We start from the raw sequence: 14,409 nt of genomic DNA on the forward strand, positions 1-14,409 counted from the left end.
TGATCCCGAGCCTTTCTTGGGGCCCCACCCTGTCCCTTCTCCGTGGCTGTGACAAGAATTTCATGAGATTAACCATTCTCCTGTGGGTGGGCCCAACACTGGGGCTTTGAGAAAATGCAGATTCCTTCTTCTGAGGTCGAGGTCGGGCTCCCATGACTGCCCACCATCTGGCTGGCCACCCTGAAAGTAAAGGTCACAGTGGGTGAGCAGAGCAGACAGTCCATGGGTGGTGGGGCTGCTTGCCCAGTGCCATGGTTGGTTCATCCACCATCTCCACCCCAGAGCTTCATCTCCCAAGCACCTGTGTTTGGCACTGGGGGTCTCAGTGGGGAGTCGCTGCACGGAGAGAAGTGTCCTGTGGGCTGAGGGCCTTCCTCCAGTAGTTTCAGGCCCTGTGTCCGGTCCCTTTGGTGTGAGCTGATCTGTGGGATTCCTCAGGCCAGCCCAGGGTTCCCTCCCCCTCTGGCAAGAACTGTTCTGGTTCCCACGGTCTGGTCCCTCGGTGCAGTGACTCACCCAGCTGAGGGGGGCTGGGGCTTCTCTACCTAAGGGGACAGGGCCTCTCCAGGGACACAACCCCAGGACAGAGTGGCCAAGGGCCTCTTCCCCACCCCAAGGCCACAGATTCCGGCTGCGGCCTTCCTTGGTCACCCTCCCTGTTTTCCACACCCTTCTCTTCTTCCCCATGCCCGCTGTGGGCACAGGCCAGTGCCACTTGGTGGTATCTCCCAGAGGTGCTCAAGGTCCCCGTTCTGGGCCTCTAGCATGGGCAGGGGTGGGGGAGGGATGATTATTCTTGCTCCAGGCTGTTGCCAGCTACACAGGGACAGATTCAGAACCTAGACTTTGCATCAGGCTGCTTGGGTTCAAGTCCCACTTTGTCACTTCCCAGCTGTGTGACCTTGGCCAAGGAACTTAACTTCTCTGGGCCTCAGTTTCTTCATCTGTGAAGTGGGGACAGTAAAAGCAACCCTTATCCCAAAGCATTGTTTTAAGGACTAAATGAATTGATAAATGCAGCTGAGTGTACCCAGTACACAGCAAGCACTAAGCAGATGGCAGCTCTTCTTGTTATTACTCTGGAGGACATTATTAGCACAGTCTCTGCTTGGTCCTGGAGAGCAGTCACCTAATCTGGCTTGTTCTGCAGCCGTAAAAACCCCACCATCTCCTACTTCTAGCCCCATAGACATTTAGTAACTCTGTTGTGAGCCCAGCCCCATGCTGTGCCCTGGGGAACCAATGGCAACTCACTTTGTTTCTACTCTTATGGGCTGGGCAGGTGAGCCGAGGACAGATGTGTGACCAGGCACTTATACACAGGGCAATGTGTGCTGCAAAGGGAGAATGAGGGTGGAGGGAGCACAGTGGAGGGGGCAGAGGAACGGGAGGCAGCCAGGTGAGGCCGGAGAAGACGAAAGGGGTCCAGGCTAAGGGAGCAGCCTGTGCGAAGGCCTAGAGGTAGGACGGGCAAGCGGGCTTGAGGGGGTCTGCGTGGCCCGGTGAGTAGAGTGGGAAGCACATGACACAAAGGCCAGGGTGGCCCGGGGAGACTGTCCTGGGGAGCCTGGACTTTTTCCTGGAGCCCTGGGAGCCGTGAAGGGTTTTAGCCGGAGGAGTGGCGTGGTCTCAGCGGGCACCTGAGTCTCCCTGCTGCAGAAGAGGAATGCTCATGAATACCTGCCTCTGAGGGCTATTGGGGGTATTAAATGAGATCATTTATGTACCTGGCACCTGTTTGCAATGACTGCAATTCTTCTAAATATTATTTTAGAAAGCCCCTAGGTAGCGGGTGAGAAGGAGCAATGGAGGAGGGAGAGGGGTTGGGAGGCTGAAGCTGCCTCCCAGGAATGGATTCCTTCACTCAGTCACAAATATACCTTGAGCACTTAGTGTGTGCCAGGCTCTGTGGTGGGTGCCAGATGGCAGTGGGGAGATGGGGCCGGCCTTGTTCTCTGGAGACACGGCTGGCCTGGTCTGCAGCAATGCTGAGGGCTTGGAGGGTGGCAGGTGAGCTCTGGACAGATTTGGGGGCTGGGATGCAGCCCCAGCGGTGGGGAGTGATGGGATGGAGGAGCAGAAAGTTGCCCAAAGTCAGGCTCAGCAACAGGATAAATGTTGGTGCCCATGGGATGGGGCATGTGATGTGGTACCTCTGGGGAAGAGGATGAGTTTGGTCTGGGGAGCACCAGGGGCCTAGAATCCTTTTTTCTCCTGGTCCCATCTGGCCAGATTTCTCTGGCACTGGCACTAGGTGGCTTGGGTGGGGCTACACGCGGGGCAGGACCCCAGGGCCGAATGACCTGCAAGTGAGGCAGCTCATCCAGGCCTTTGGAAACCCAGCCTCTCGCTCCTGCTTGAGGGTCTCATGAAGAACCCTGGGGCCTGGCAGGAATCCCTCGAGCCGCCCACAACTCCAGAGCCTGGGTCAGGATGGCCTCCCACAGTCTGGGTTCCCAGCTGGCAGGACTTGCCCTCTGCCCTTCGCCTTCTTCCTGAGAACCCAAAGGGAGAAGCCGCTGAAGTGTGCGGCCAGAGATAGAGAACCTCGGTCCCTGCAGCCCTCAGAAGTCCCCAACTTTGTCCCTGATTGTTTTCAACGTATTTGGGGCAGTTAAGATATTTTGAGAGAAAGGGAGTGAAGAAATTCGCCTCCATTTCGTGGAGCTTGGATCCCTTTCCTCAAATCACAGCCTGTTTGGAGTGCAAGCCAGTTGGGAAGTTGTTGAGTGCCACTGGTCGGGGAAACTGAGGCACAGGGTCACCCAGCAAGGTGGGGCAGGCTGAGTCTACCTTCCTTTCCCAAGTGTTTCTCCCCAACCTATGAATGACCGTAATATTTGTATTTTTAAAACAAAAGGAATACCAACAGGCAAATGTCAGTGCAGCATTTTCAAGGTGTCTTTTTATAGTAAAGGTGGAAAAAAAAAAATCAGGCAGTTTTAAACTGGCATGCGGTGGGTGGGTGCACGTCGTCAAGAAGGCATTTTTTTTGCACCAATTTAGGGGCTGAGATGCCAGGTGGGGGCGGAGGGAGAGAGAGCTTCCAAGATGGGCTTTACATTTGGGTTTGGGCTGGGGGCTGGGAGTGAGCTCCCAGTGACCAAGGGTGCAAGCAGAGACACTTGTCAGGATTTAGGAGAGGGGGTTCTAGGAGGGTTGGCTGAGATGACTGGCCTGGAGACACAGATAGGGCTTGGACCAGGAGACATCCCTCCCAGCCCTGAGAATATCGCGACCCCCAGTATGTACGTGGGCATACAGCCTATAAGCTGTGAGTGCCAGGGCCAGTCATTTACCCTCTGTGGGCCTCATTCTTTCTCATTATAAAACAGGTCTTATGCCTCCCTCCTAGCATGTGGGTAGATTAAAATCTCAGGGGTGGCTCTCTCAGCCTACTCTGGCTTAGGAGCTGCCCATAATAAAAAATAAATACATAAAATAAAATCTCACATGCAGTGCCCAGGAAATGGCAGGCACAGGTATTAGTATCAAGAGGGAGAAAAGACACCAGAAAAAATTGGCCTCAGTGGACAGAAAAAAATGGCTCAGAGGAGGGAGGGTCCGGGCCTTGAAGGAGATGAGATCAAATAAGGCCTGAAGGCAGGCATGGGTGAGTGAGACACGGGCTCAGTGAGGGTGCGTCGGGTGCTGTCCCAGCCGCAGCATAGAGGCTGAGCTGGAGAGAGTGGGCTCTAGTGCCCGGGCTGAGGAGTCCGGTGCAGCACTGTGTTGAGGGCAAGAGGCCTGTGGGCTCCCTGGAGTGAATAAAAACCGCCGCCGAGCTCACACTCTGCAGGGCTTTTACAAGCACCTACGTGGTTGACCTCATGGCTGCCCCTCCCCTGGTCAGGCAGACAGTGCATCATCATCATCCCCAGCTTACAGAAGGGGAAACTGAGGCCCAGAGAGAGGAAGTGACTTGCCCTGGCTCACACAGCTGGGGAGTGGGGGTCTGGATCCGCAGATAGAAGCAGGAGTCCGCTTCCGGGTGGCTTGTGAGCTGGGAGCTCTCTGTGGCGGGGAATTCTGCAGTTCCCCCTCCGGCTGAGCCATAGAGATTCAGGCAGGGCCCATTGTGACAGCAGTGACTCAGGCTGGCTGGGGCATCTGCAGAGGCCAGGCCACACACTGAGGGTAGGGGCTGACCCAGCCTCCTGAGGAAGTCGGGGGAGGCAGGGAACATCTAGTTGCATTTGTCTGAAAATGCGATCATTGGCCTCTGGAAGGAGTGAGCCCCTGGCCCTTTGGGTGTGCAAATGAGAGATGTGGGTTCAATGGTCAGGGTGAATGATGGTCCACCCAGGAGGGTGAGTGGAGGATCTGTCAGCGCCCTGGATATGCCCACAGTAAGGCCTTCCACAGCCAGGCAGGCGCACAGTGCTAGGTGAGTGCAGGACCCTGGGGCCAACTTCCCAGATTCAAATCCTGCCTCTGCCCCTTCCTGGCTGTGGAAAGTCCTATCCCTTCTCGGAGCCTCCATTTCCCCATCTGTAAAGTGGGCTCAGTGCAGGGAAGACTGGGGTGGCCTGGCGGCATTCATCAAGGGCCATGCTGCCTGGGGCCCTGCAGAAACGCCCTCTGCAAAGTCCGCTTCACCCGCCTGTGACTCCCGGTCTCCATGGAGATTAAGGAAACCAGCTGGGTTCCATGTCCTGGTTGCTGCCATGAACAAAGGCACATGGCGTGTACTGGTACAGGAGCGGGAGGGCAGGAGCCCCGGGAGAGAGTGGTCCCTTCCCCTTCCTGGGCCTCCATTCTTCAACTCTGGAGTTGGGCCATGAAGTGGCAAGGAAGCCTTCCCTCTGACATCAGAGCTGCCCCGTCATGCCATAGCTACTGTGGTTGTTGCTTGAGAACTTTCTCTGTGTTGGCCCTTTGCAGAGCACTTTACATATCTTTTAATCCCCCCGAAGTTGAATGAAATGAGTGTTATCCCCAGTCTACAGAAGAGGAAGCAGAGGCCCAGAAGGGTTAAGCATCTTGCCTGAGGTCGCACTGTGGTGGGTGACTGTGGTGCTCCAGGTGGAGCAGGCTTCTGGCTGCAGCGCCTGTGATCCCTCATTCCTCCAAAAACTTTGACCGAAGAGGTGTGAACCAGAGGGTGTTGGAAGGGGTGAATGGGCCCATTTTAAAGATGAGGAAACTGAGACCCAGGGAACTTCTGCCCCCGCCGAGGCCCCTGTGAGAAGCAGTGAGGGCCTTTCAGGGTGGCCTGCAGAGCTGCCCAGCCCCAGCGCCCATCATGGTCCTGGGCTGGGGTTGGGACGACCCCCTGGTGTGGACTCCTGCTACTGGGCCTGTAGCTATATCCACCTTCACACACCAGAGGCCAGCACCTCCTTGGTAACATCGCATGCTCGTCCAGGCTCTCTAGAGTGTGTGAGTATGGGAGGAGGCTCAGCTTGTTATAGGACAGCTCCCAAGAGGGACAAATCGGACACTCTCCAGGAGCCCCAAGAATGGCGAGGGAGGAGGGCATGACAACAGACAGGTGCTGCACGCTGACTAGCTCATCAGAGGAGTGCGGGAGGGCTTCCCGGAGGAGGGGAGGTTGGAGCAGCACTTGACAGATGGGGCTGGGGAAGACATTCCAGGCAGAGGACACGGTGGGGACAAAGGCTCAGAGATGTTGGAATGTGGCTTGGGTAGCAGGCCTAGGGGAAGCTGAGAGTGTGCTGGGCCTTGCCTGCAGGCTGAGGACTTGGATGCTGTCCTGTGGGCTGTGGGGAGCCAGCAGGGCTTTGGGGAAAGGAGAGACATGGCCGATCTGGTTCCAGAAGGGACCCTGTGGCTGCTGGTCCGTATTGGCCCTGCCAGGTACTGGCAGGATCTGGAGGCACAGGCGCTCACCCGGAGTCCCCACTGTGTCTGGACCAGGTGACTCCCGAGGGCCTCTCCAGCTCTGACAGCCATGTGGGGATTGCCATGGAAACCAGCCGGTTCCCGAGTAGGGACAGGCCCAGAAAGTCTCTGAGTGCCAGCCACGTGGACTTGGATCCTCGCTGCCCGCCGAGTGCAGCCGTTTTCTTCTTTCCAAAGGCCATGTTTGAGCCAGGACCAAACCAAACAGGCTGCCCAGACAGGCGTCCAGTGGCAGGGGCCCTGCTCCGCCCTGCTCAGCTGATACTCGATGCAGTCAAGATCTGGGGGCCAGCACCAGCGGGGGCCCTCCCCGCCCAGTCCACCGTCCTTTACCCTGAAACTTGATAAATCATGCACTAGAGGGGGAGGGAAACTCGCAGCTCCATTACGAGGCCCGGCAAGGCCCCAGTGGGGCGTTAATCACGTAGCACTTTATGCTCTGATGGGTAAATAATGGGGGCGGGGGGAGTGGGCGCCGGCAAAAGCCTTGGAGTGGAGGCCAGGCCCAGGAAAGTGGCCAAACCCTCTTGCCTGTGCCCTTCTCCAGCCTCTGCCCACTCTCTGTGAGGTGACTGAGCTCTCTAGAAGTGGCCATCACCTTGATGGGCCTCAGTTTCCCCAGCTCGAAACCCAGGGTTTTTCCAGCTCCAAGCAGCTGATTTCCCAGCAGCCATTGGTGACTCCCGGCAGAGCGGCAGGTGGGGAGGCTGTGGTTAAGGGCAGGGGTATGGAGCCTGCTGGCCTGCACTGGAGGCTTGGATCTAGCCGTTCCGGCTGTGTGCCCCTGGGCAAATCACTTCAACTCTTGTGCCTCAGTTTCCTTTACTGTAAAGCAGCATCAGCTCTTTCAGGGTGTGATGAGGGTTGAATGAGATAATACAGAAAGAGGTCTCAGCACAAAGCAGACTGCACACAGCTGCTTGCTACTGTCACTCTACTGTTACTGTGATAAAGCTGTCCCTCCCCATCCTGGGGCTGGGCCTCTGAGCTGGGATGTGGGCAGCTGGAGAGAGGGCCCCATTGTCACCTCTGTGTCCCCAGCACATGGAATCCAGCCCGGAGATGTTTGCGCAAGGCTGCAAGCAGCCCTGCCTTCTTGGCCGTGTCCACAGCGGTCGTGCGATGACTCTGGGACCAGCGGTAGAGTCCTGCTGCAGAGCACAGCCTGCGGCCAGGCATACAAGCTGGACCCGCAGGAGACCAGGGGCTGGGGAGGAGGGTGTGAGATCGAACCTCCAAGACCTCCCAACCCCAGGAGGGAAGTGCCAGTGTTCCCTGGAGAGGCAGCTATTTCTTGGCTCTTGGACTGGAGTCCCTTCAGGGGAGGAAGCTGGGAGGGAAACTGTTCCAGGGCTTGGAGAGACTGGCTTCGTGCTCTGCCCCTCCTGCTGGGGGGAGGGAAGCCTTTTCCCTGGGCCAGGGAAGAGCCGCTGCCTGCCCATCCCACTCTGTGCTCCTCTGGGACTCAGGGGGCGGGGAGCTGGAAATGGGGCCAGGCTGGGCCGGAATGAGAAACAGCTTCAAGAAGGGGGAGCTGGGTGTCTGGGGGCTGTGTCCAGCTAACTAAACAATGGCTGCTTGAGTCAGCGACTGTGGCGGTGGTTCCCAGGCGCCAGGGCAGACAGGCCGAGGCCAGAGCTCCCACTACTACGTCCTTGGTGAGGGCGGTGTGGCCAATCCAGCCTCGGATGCTTTGACTTCAGGAAGCAGTGGAGTGGCTTGTCCCTGTCCTCGGGAGCTCCCGAGCCTCTGCTCTGTGGCCTGCGTAGATAATTGGGAACATTTATTGAGCACCTACAGTGCTTAGCATTGAAGGCGCCTATGAGCTCAGTCCTTCCATAAGCCCCAGGTGGTGGGTGCTGTTGCTGTCTCATTTTACAGATGTGGAGGCTGAGGTTCAGAGGGGATGGTGCATCCCACAGTGAGGTCAGAGCTGTGAGACTTAGCAGTCATGAGCCTCAGTTTTCTCATCTGTAAAATGGGTACACAGCAAGAGTGTGTGTGTGTGTGTGTGTGTGTGTGTGTGTGTGTGTGTGTGTGTGTGTGTGTATGCGCGCGCTATAAGGTGCCCCCAGTAGCTGTAGTGTCTGTCACACAGTAGGTCCTTAATCCAGCCAGTCCTGTGACCTAAGCCTAGGGCTTGGCCTTCCAGGCTTGTTCTTCCGCTTGTTTGGGGCGGGTGGGCAGATCATGCCCAGGTTGTGTGGCGGTCCTCAGGGCAGCCTGACTGGCTGGCTCCATCCCTTCCAGATGGTGTCCAGCTGGCCTGAATAACCTCAGAGCCCTGGAGCTGGGTGACCCATCTCCTCCAGAGGGGTCAGGGAAACCAAGGCAGGCCTCCCCAAAGGGTCTGCCGGAGCTGCTGTGTCCTTTGCCGTTTGAAGTCTCTGCTCCTTTCTGTGCCTTGGTTTCCCCGACATGCTCCTCCAGGCTGCTTTTCCTCTGTGGCTAAGGCCAGGCTTCCTGACCATGGTGCTAGGCCTGGTTGGCCATCTTCTCCCCACGGCCCCTCCAGGAAGCCTCTTGGTCACCCCTGAAGGCGCTGGTATTTCCTTTCTCAGCAGCAGGTGGTTTCCTCCCTGGCATGGGGGCTGCTGCCAGAGGCCACCCAGGACCGAGTCCGTCCTGCCCCTCCCAGGGCTGGCACACAGTGGGCACGTGGCTCATTCCTTGCCTCAGTTTACTCTCAGCGGAGGTGTCAGCTTGCACAGTGTTCTGAGAGGCAGCGCGTGCTGAAGTGGAAGGAGCTGGGGTCTGGGAGTCACAGGTGTGGCTTCATACTCTGGCCTGGCTGTGTGCGGCTGGGCTGCTGGACTGAGACTGGACACAGTCCATGGGCCACCACTGAGCCCATGCCACATGGGCTCCATTCAGGGGAGCCCAGGAGGACTGGCCCTATCTGGGCTGTCCAAGCTAAGGGAGGAGTTGGCAGGGACGGGGGCTGAGAGAGGCCACAGAGGTCAGGGCCAGATTGAGTGGGGCTTTAGGGGCCCAGGAGCAAAGTTTGGATTTGCGTTGACAGCACTAGGGAACCATGGGAAGCTGTTGAGCTGCACAGGAGATGTGACCTGCTTTGTGAGTTTTTTTTTTTTTTTTTTTACAAAATAAACTTTTTTACTTTGGAATAATTTTAGATTTTCAGGAAAGTTACAAAGATAGTACAGACAGTTCCTGTATACCCGTCCCCTAGTTTCTCCCATTGCTAACATCTTACCATTACCGTGGTGCATTTGTCAAAACTAAGAAGCCAACATTTGTTCTTTACTCCCAACTAAACTCCAGACTGCACTCCGCGAAGGTCTGCTTTCTTTTCCAGGAGCCCACGTTGCATCAAGCGCTTTGCAATTTTAAAAGCTCTCTTTGGCTGCCGCAAAGGATGAATGGGAAGGAGCTCAGCTTTGGGAGGAGGAGTTGGGGGGTCCAGACAGCCCAATCCCCGGCCAGGATGTATTGAGCTACGGTCACCTTGCAGTCTTTTTACTTTTATTTTTTCGAGACAGGGTCTCTGTCACCCAGACTGGAGTGCAGTGGTGAAATTATAGCTCATTGCAGCCTTGACCTTCAGGCTTCAGGCGATCCTTCCACCTCCGCCTCCCAAATTGCTGGGATTACAGGCGTGAGCCATTGTGCGCCTGGCCCACCCTGCAGTCTTAATACCCCAAAGTGATCGTGTGCTTTCAGCTCTGCGGCTAATTTCAGCTCTGTGGCAAGGAAATCTGACTTTCCCAGGATCATAAACAGTCAAACACTTGAGGCAGGAAGGTGCCCTCACTTCTCAAGCGCAAAGCCTCCACAGCCAGTATAGTAGCCGTGTAGTCTGTACCTGGGACGGAACCGCTGGATTTTGCAACCTGCCACAGCACCCACTGTTAATGCCGCATCCTTTTCATAGTGCCACCTGCGGTGGGTCTGTGGCAGGATGTGAGGCCTGAGAAGCCAGGCTCTTGAAACTGTCCTTCCAACTGGCTTCCTGGGGAGAGAAAGTCAACACAATTACAGCTGGTAGTAAAATCAATATGTCAGAGTTTTAATGGGAGAGTGGGCAGAGCAGAGCTTTGGCCCCAGGAGGGAGCCAGCTGGAGGGGGAGGGCGCATCCTGCTCTCAAAACAGGGCCAAGACCAGCAGTGGTTGCTCGTCCCATGTGAGAGAGGGATAAAGTGAGGTTTTTACAGGAACTGAAGCTAGCAGCTAGTGTTGCCTGGACCTGAATACCCTCCTCCCTTTGTTGCCACATGCAGAGTAGGCATACGTTTCCCTCAGTTCTCCAGCACCCAGCATGGCTGTGTTGCTCTCAATCACTCCACTTAGACAGAAAGCAGCTGAATACAGTCACTCACACTTTAGTCAAAATTAGGTTCCTTTCTTTTGTAAACATTCCCTCCAGAGCACAGGCTCCATGCTGGAGAATGTCATGCATGTGCTACCATGGGAAGTGTGGGAGTGGTGACCAGCACAGCGCCATCACAGGAGTTGGGGGGCTGAGCCACATCTTGAAAACCGGCCATCTGGGCATGCCTGGAGAGGGAAGAGCATGGGTCCAGACACGGGACGCTGAAGTGCCAAGGGGAGTTCGAATGGCTCAGAGGCATGGGACAGGCGTTGGCTGCTGAGGGGACATTTACAATGGCACAAGAGCCCCAGGTGTGAGGTGTGGGCATGTTCCAGGACCTGCCGAGACTGATGTGGTGGGCACAGCGGGTGGGGCAGAGGGAGCAGCGAGACTGGAGGCCTGGGAGCTGGCAGGAGCTGGGGCACAAAGGCCTTGAATGCGAGGCTGGAGAGCTGGGGCTTGATCCCAAGGACAACCGGGAGCCGGTTTGTAGGTGGGGAGGGTCTGACCAGCTTTGTGTGAGGGAAAGATGGCCCTGTGACTTGAAGGGCGCTGCTGGGATAACCGAGCCTTCCCTGCTCTCAGGAGAACTTGAGTTTGGAAAGACTCATGCTCATTAGCCTTGAACGAGGATGGTGCTGGGGTCGGGGGGTATTTTGGGCCTGTGAGGCTAACTGCCCCTGGAGACCGGGTTCAGCTGAGGCCAGCATGCTCAGGACGTCTGGTCCCGAGTCCCGTGTTCCCCTCCCCCGGCCTGCATCCCCCTCCCCCAGCAGGGGCGGCACTTCCCGCCAGGCTGGGCTTCCGTTTTTGAGCCGGTTTGCCTTGTGATTTCCCCTGGCAGCTGGGGAATCAGCTTCCCCCTTGGAGCACGGATCCTTCGGAGCAGCCGACAGCTTACTTCTCCTTTAAAATTTTTTTAAAAAATTTTATTTTAGGATAAGGGAAAAAAAAAAAAGCTGGGGGAAAGGCTTTTTAGAAAATTCCTTCGGTGCAGAATTAATGGCTTGTGAAAGTCAGGGGCGGGGCGGGTGGGGGAAGCCGGCTCCCAGCGAGCTCCCCTGCCCTGCTCCCCTCCTCCCTGCTGCCCTAGCACATAGATCACCCCGAGCTGGGCGCCTGGTCCGCCTTTTCCCAGGACCACACCCTGGCTGGATGTCAGGGTATGCCCAAAGGTGTCGTCTGGGGCCTCCCTGGTGTCCCCTTCCAGAACTTATGTTCCCTTGGTGGCAGGGGGGATTCACAATTTTAATTTTAAACAACTTATTTTTCAATGATGTAAGTAATTCATATTCGTGAAAAAAGTTACCTAGCCCCTAGGAAAAGCATCCCTTGCAGTGGTGCGGAGCCCACCTCACCTCTTCCCTGCAGCTGCAGGGTTGCTGAGGGGTGGGACCCGGCCTGGTTGGGGCAGCTGGGGAGACCGCTCAGCACCCACCTTCCAGGGCTGTCCCTAACTGGAACACACACAGGATGGAGTCGGGTAGGTCAGGGCTGGTGCTGAGAGAGAGGAGGAGCCTATGATGCAACTCTCGGGAATGGCTTCCCAGGCAGAGGGAGCGGCCAGGCCAGAGGTCCTGAGGCAGGGACTTGTGATATTTGAGGCACAGAAATGAGGCCAGTGTGGCTGGGGTGAAGGAGCAAGGGCGAGGGGGGTGTGGGTTGGAGTTAGAAGATCAGGGGACCCATGGGAGGATTTAGGATTTAGGATTTATTCTGAGTATCCTGGAAACCATGGGAGGGCTTGAACTGGGGGAGACCTGGTTTGCATTTGTAAAGGGCTCATTTGGCAGCTGTGTTAGCAGATAGGAAATGTCAGTGTGGGAGGCAAGAGTGGTCTTGGAAGATGAAGAGGGCTGGGAGGGCTGTCCAGGTGAGAGGATGGCTGCTCAAAAGCTTTAAGGTAGGCATGATTTGCCCTGAATTTTCTTCTTTTTTGATCAGCAGTTGAACATGGGTAACTTTTACTTAATAATAATAACATAAGCAGCAATCATGTCTGAAACACAGTACTATTGGCTAACACTTTCTGGGCACTTACTGTGGGCCATGTACTGTGCAAACACTTTAACCTGCTTTAACCGACCTGGGCCGGTTCACCCCTCCTTAGGCAACCTGGTGGTCTCCCACTCCCGGGAGGTCACCATATTGATGCCGAACTTAGTGCAGACACCCGATCAGCATAGCGCACTACAGCCCAGAACTCCTAGACTCAAGTGATCCTCCAGCCTCAGCCTCCAGAGTAGCTGGGGCTATAGGCACATGCCACCACGCCCGGTGTGTGCGAACACTTTATATTTTATTTTTTTATTTTTTTGAGACGGAGTCTCGCTCTGTCGCCCAGGCTGGAGTGCAGTGGTGAGATCTCGGCTCACTGCAAGCTCCGCCTCCTGGGTTCACGCCATTCTCCGGCCTCAGCCTCCCGAGTAGCTGGGACTACAGGCGCCCGCCACCACGCCCGGCTAATTTTTTGTATTTTTAGTGGAGACGGGGTTTCACCGTGTTAGCCAGGATGGTCTCAATCTTCTGACCTCGTGATCCGCCCACCTCGGCCTCCCAAAGTGCTGGGATTACAGGCGTGAACCACTGCGCCCAGCCCCGCGAACACTTTAAAATGAATGATTCACCCCAGCCTCTGAGCGGAAGACGCTGTGGATGTACCCATTTTATAGTTGAGTAAACTGAGGCTCAGAGGTGAAGTGCCTTGCCTGGGTCACCTGCTGTCATCCTCCGGAAGACCATTCCCTCCTGTATGTTGGTCCAGGGCATCCCCAGCCCGCCACACCTCTGGGCTCAGGGCTTGGCCTCCAGGGACATGCTGGAAACGGCCCCAGCCTGGAAGCCCATCCGGCCGCAACTGTGTTTATTTGCCTAAGCACAGAAGGACCCACTGTCCTTTCTTTTGAAAACTAGCCGAGCCTTTGTGCAAAAACCAGGCAGGCACATCATCGATGGCTTACGCTTGCAAAAAGCACAGACAAGAAATTTAAAAAGAAAAATCTCTAAGGCTTTGCCCTAAAGATGGTTCCAACGCTGCCTTCCGGAGACCTCCCTGAGTCCTGCCCGGAGCCTCTGATGTCCAAATGCAGCTGAGGCACGGGCTCATGTCTGCAACCTGGGTCAGCCCTGGGGGCATGACATTGCAGTTAGCCATTTTCCCCTCTGAGCCTCAGTTTCCCTGTCTATGAGATAGGGCCCCCAGGGCTGCCAGGCTTCTGGGAGTCAGTGCACCCCTGGTACAGTGTCAGTTCCCAGTAAATGCGGCCTGTTATTATGTCTACTGTTGTGACTATTTATTGCTTATGCACCAGTTTTACTAAAATGGGCCCATGACATCCTGTGACTTTTCTTGTAATCAGTATGCGCTGATGGTGTCACTGCGGGATGGGGACTTCTGTCCTGGATGATACGCCGTGATGGATGCACTCAATCCCGTCCGACATATCTGTGTCTCCTTTTCACTCCTCTGCGCCACGCCTGTGCCTGCGTCTTTGCGGAGTTGCACTTACTGTCTCAGGGTCACTTCCTGGAGGCCTGTTTTCTATTTTTGTGCAAATTGCACCAGGAACCTTTGAACATACAAAGACCCAGGAGAAGGGAGGGAAGGTAGGAGCAAGTTCAGGGAACAGCCCGGACACGGGATCACCTCTCACAACTGCCCTGTGAGCTGCAGCTGATTTGCTGCTGGAGGGCGTGGGTGATGCTGGGCTGATGTGGACACAGACTGTGCATTCAGACACACCCAGCCTGTTTGTCCCCCTGTAATGTGGGCAGATGAGGGGATAGGTGCTTGGGGAGGGAAAGAAAGGCTGCAGTTTAGGGAGGCCTCCACCTGGAGTCCTGCAAGCTGCTGGGGCTTTGGGATGGTGGTGGTCCTGGGGTCAGAGCAGACATCTGGCAGGAGCAAAGCCCATGGTTGCTGTGGAGACACAGAGCCAGCCGGGGCTGTAGGAAAACAGCCGAGGCAAGAGGGACACCTCTTAGGTGCCAGCGGGTAAGCTGAGGCTGACGGTGGCCTCTGGTCATCTGGTATGGACTCCTCTGCGTTTCTCAGCTGTGCCTGGCCAGGAGAGGCAGCCCCAAGGGTGTAGGGGTATAACTCTCACCCTGGCCGGCCTCCCTGGACTCTTTAAAATCAAACCTGACCTTGTTCCCTTGCCTGCTGGTTCCCACGTACGTTGAACATCATCTCCTTGGGACAGCTCTGTAACCA

At 56.1% G+C, this 14,409-nt stretch overlaps 1 protein-coding gene across 5 annotated transcripts in view; it reads left to right on the forward strand.

Moving 5' to 3' along the window:
* Positions 1 to 14,409, forward strand: part of PLXND1 (plexin D1) — a 52,071-nt gene that overhangs the window by 2,943 nt on the left and 34,719 nt on the right. The window lies entirely within an intron of this gene.

The sequence above is a fragment of the Macaca fascicularis genome, chromosome 2, assembly GCF_037993035.2.
Source record: "Macaca fascicularis isolate 582-1 chromosome 2, T2T-MFA8v1.1".
Lineage (NCBI taxonomy): Eukaryota > Metazoa > Chordata > Mammalia > Primates > Cercopithecidae > Macaca > Macaca fascicularis.